Below are 4,883 nucleotides of genomic sequence, written 5' to 3'. Positions count from 1 at the left end.
AACAATGAGAAGAAAACCAATTTTTTGTGGGATTTTATTGGCTATATATGGGATATGAAGAATCACGTTTTTCTTAGGGCGAAAGGTTTCTCGACGCCTCATAGTCGGTGAATTTAGAAAAATTTCTCGACTCGTTTGACATTTTTTGTATGGAGGAAATGCAGGTTACAAGTGGATATAGGTTTTGAAGACGTCAGGTTTGTCGGAGTGTAATAACTGTTAGAATTATTCAGCCTGTCGTACGGTATTTGGGGGTGGAAAACAGGAACGAATAGGTTCACACTAGAGGTTTCTGACGACGACGATGAACTTGGAGTTATACGAGGATTTTATCCTATCCACAAACACGTGGGCTGAAAAAATTTTCTTTCGACGTGACGATAACTATGCAAGCATACTGAAGGGAGAGAGAGAGAGAGAGAGAGAGAGAGAGAGAGAGAGAGAGAGAGAGAGAGAGAGAGAGAGAGAGAGAGAAATGTGTGGGTCAGGAAAGCATAGAGGTAGTAGAAGACAATAGGAAAACACGCTAGCGCAGATCCGCGTAAATGACTTTCAAAAAAGAGGAGTTGTGAAAAATTTAGGATAAAGGGAGAAATAAAGAAATGACGTAAATTTGAATGTATGTTATCAAATTGAATTTATTTTTCGCATATATATGAATATGTTTGTTACAGAGTTATTCTTCTTGTTACAAAATTAAATACACGATTCGGTTATTATATAAAAATTATAACTCACGATTCAAAAAATTATAGTAGTAATTTCTTTAAATTCAATGTAATTAATTCTAAAAATATAATATCAAAATATGTATCCAAAAATGATAAGTTATTTATTTGCGTTCTCACAGCAAGTTCGACTTCCTTTTGGTTGCCTCGGACAGCGAGCTTGATAATATCGACGTCGATGTAATTGTTAGGTAGACATAGTTCTATCTCCCTGATCAAATAACATGCGTACTCATTAACAATATCGACGATGGATGCTAGCTGATTTATACGAGCATCGATACATTTGACGATATTCTCCATTCCTTGAAAAGTAGCTTGTTGCATTACAACTGCGACGGAATAAGTTTTTCTTTTTTTCGACGGAGGTTGTTCCTCCGTTTTCGAGTCTGCTTATGTATTTCCAGTATTGTTTTCTTTAGGAAAATTTTCATTTTTCCTTATACGTCACCAATACAGCTTTCGCTCCGTAGACAGGGGTGAAGTTGATGAATATGTTTGCAAGCGCGATGGGATTTACTTTGCTTTTGCTGCTTCCGTTAAAGTATGCGCTCATGTACCGAATACTGTCTTGAAATTGCTGCCACGTGTCCGGATCAAAGCTGATTCCTTCTGCAGAATTACCACTCAATTTAACGACAGGCTCGAAGATCTTTTCCTTAGATAATTGTAATCCCATGTGTAATTTCTTCGTATGAGAGGTATTGAGAGGGTACGTCGTAGAAAGCAGCAAATTTTGTTCCACATTTTGCACAGAGTTCTTGAATATCTTGCGAATATTTTCTAATTTAGCGGGATTCGCAGTTTCTTGTCCGGCCATATTATTCAATGAGAGAATTTTGAACAAAATGTCCACTTTTAACAAATGAAAACTCGGAGGGATATTTTCGAAGTAGATGCTTCGAATGTCGATTCGAGTGAAACAGCGCTACAATATTACCTACTTATTTCGCATCTTCCCCTCCCTTTGAAATAAACAAAAAAACGTTTTATAAATAATATACAGTTAAACCGTAGATTCTAGAAGAAACGCGTCTTTTCGCTTTGTCTCTGTTTTTTTTCAAGGAAAAACTTTTCTCGAATAACAGAATTATTACAGATTCGATCATGTTCGAACACGCATTCGAGTCTTGGATGTTAGATGAGAAAAATTTTAAATAAATAAATTATTGAACATTCGAGTAAACTATAATTTTACGTTGCTCTTTTTCAACAAGGAAAGAATTTTCTCGAATAAAGCGAATATTACAAATTCGATCATGTTCGAACGTGTCAGGATATTAGATGAGAAAATTTTAAAAAAAATCATCGTAAAATCATGAGGAAACTATTTTAAGAAAAGAAGAAAGTATCGAAATATACAATAGAAGTACGAATAAGAAATATTTTATAAATGTTTAAAATTTGTTAATGTTTAATTTGTTAATGTTTAAAATGTAAAATTATTAAATGTTTAAAAATTTGAAGAAGCGAGAACTTTCCCCAAATTTAAATAACTATTTATTTGGACGTGTTATATATATGGCACCGTTTATACACCGTTAGTAAACAAAAAAAAAGTGAAATCGAAAAAGGGTCAAACTACAAGTAATATAAATTTTTCAAGAAAAAATGATTTATTATTTGGGCTGAGATAGCATTCTTATTCTCACGCTCTCGAAACTACAAGATAATTCTATAATTTTTTATAAATCTCTTTTGGAAAAGATTTTCCTTATAAATAGTGCGTTTTGCGCTATTGGAAATCTATTCCCGAATTGAACTCTGCTGTGTTTCACCTTGGTTTTGTCGTGCAGAATTTAAAAGTTTATGTTCGCGATATTTTGTGCGAAAAATGGCTAGTGTAGTTATTAGAAAAATCGTAAAGCTAGCATCGAGGTTGGATATCCACATAAATGAGGACAAATTTTTATCTAAAATATCTATCTCGTTTCGCTCGATGATAATTATCTAGTTTTTACGCGTTTTTCGAGTGTTCAGATATAATATTAGGGATGCTGTATCAATTGGGATACTTCGCTGGCGACGAGCGTTTACTCCGGATTGCCGGAGAAATAATTGAAACGCGACGTGCGGTTGGACACGAGGAGGAGGATGTGGGTGGACACATCCAAAATCTTCTCTCTCATCTCCATAATGGTAAGTGGCTCTATATTATTTCCATAAAAGTAACTCCTATATCGAACTCGTAATTTAGCTAATTTTTAATAATAAATTGTAGCAAGAAATGCGCGTCAAAAAGCCACAGCGGTAGTGTATCCACGTGTACTCACGCAGATTCGGAGGCGACGCGCGGAGGACGAGCCAGAAGCAGGACCAGCACGTAAGTAATTTCGCTAAAAACTAGCTAGGAAGAATGTTAAAATGTAATTTTTACAATTTTCTAAGATTAAAATATTAAATGCTTTTAGGAAGGGCTCGTATTTTACCTACACAGGAATTGGAGGAGGAGGAGGAGGAGGAGGAGGAGGAGGAAGAGGCGCCTCCGGAAATTATCCAACTATCATCTGGTAGGTTTACATTTTTAATAAATAATCTTTAAAACAAATCGTAAAAGCTAGAAAATCTTAATACAACTCTGTTTTTAGATACGGCAGTAAGTACTCCCGATCAGCGTGTGTTTTCACCTGGTAAGTTGATAGAGAAAAAATATTTATAATTAAAATACATAATATCTTTATTAATCAAAGGACATAATATTAATATCAAAAATAAAAATTTACGATATATTTTTTCTTAATACGATATGTACTCCCCCATAATCCCAGAGGAAAGAATTTGGAGCGAGGAAGAAGGGGAAGAAGAAGAAGTGCAGGAAGAAGAAGAGGAAGAGGAGAGGGAGAAAGAGGAGGAAGAGGAGGAGGAGGAAGAGGAGATGGAGGAACGCGAGGAAAAACCCGAAGAAGGCGAAGAGGAAATTAGAGAAACACCGATTGGTATATAATCTTTTATCTTAATTTCTCGATTTATGTTCGTATTTAATTTTAAATTATCGAATTTTTTAATAGGAATTCCTCCCACTCCTATTCTCTACGCGAGAAGGAGCCGGCGATAAAAGGCTTTACCTCAGAAAAATATGTATGTTTATCAAATTAAATACGAACACAATATTCTAAGCAATCTCGAAGTATTTTCTATAAAATTCTAATTTTTGCAACTTTTATACAGAAGCGAACATCGAAGAACCGCAGCGTGGAGGAGGACTTGCTGCTCAGAAAAATTTGGAGGAGGGGGAGGTGGAGGAGGAGCAGGAAACAACAGACGAAGAAAGGGAAGAGGAGGAGGAGGAGGTGGCGGTGGAAGAAGGAGGTCAAGTGGAAGAGGAGGAGGAAGGAGGACAAGTGGAAGAGGAGGAGGAAAGAGAACAAGCACGTGGCGGCGAGGTTAGAAATTTTAATAATTTAATATTGATCGGGGAAAATTCGCGCCGGTTTAGAAATTTTGCAATATTAGGAAGAGAGGCGATATTCCGTTTGCGTCCACTACCCGAAGGAGTCGATGTTTATAACAGGCTTGAAAACGCATTCGCCGAAATTTACGTTTACGCGTTACATACCTCCGAACCGCATGATTACGTGGGATTTTCATTCGATTCGGAAGATTTAACGCACGGTCCGGCGGGATTATCGTTTCGATCGGCACGCGACTTAACTCGTGAGGACATTTGGCGTCTCGTGAGTTCGATAGCGCAAAGCTCCAGAGATTACGATATCGCGCAAAATTTTAACGTATGCGTTTTCAATGTCGCGGACGCGTTTCGAATAAACTTACACGGAAAGACGTTGCGAAACGTTCGATTTTAACAATCTCCAATTCGGACAATTTATGTTTTCCTCGCTCTCTCGTGACCGCACAAATTTATCACGAGCGGAACGTTGCTTGCGGGGGAACTTCACGAGCGATGGAATGTGGTAAGATATCAGAATTCCTTATTACAACGCGAGCTCGCGTTGGATTTGACGAGGAGAGCTGGTGTCACCATTCCACCGGAGGGTTGCGGGATTCGGGAAATAGAATGTTTCCAACGCTTTCTCGCCGCATCTGATATCGTCATTACTGTTTATATTATAATTCTGCTACTTTGGACGCGGCGAGCGACCTTTATTCGACGGAAGCACGGTACTCGCCTCTCTAGAACGCGAACCTTTATATCGG

Source organism: Pogonomyrmex barbatus, unplaced genomic scaffold (assembly GCF_055798465.1).
Source record: "Pogonomyrmex barbatus isolate J1 unplaced genomic scaffold, ASM5579846v1 scaffold4, whole genome shotgun sequence".
In the NCBI taxonomy this organism is placed as follows: Eukaryota; Metazoa; Arthropoda; class Insecta; order Hymenoptera; family Formicidae; genus Pogonomyrmex; species Pogonomyrmex barbatus.
The sequence above is the reverse complement of the archived record's forward strand: the minus strand, read 5'-3'. Positions refer to the sequence as shown.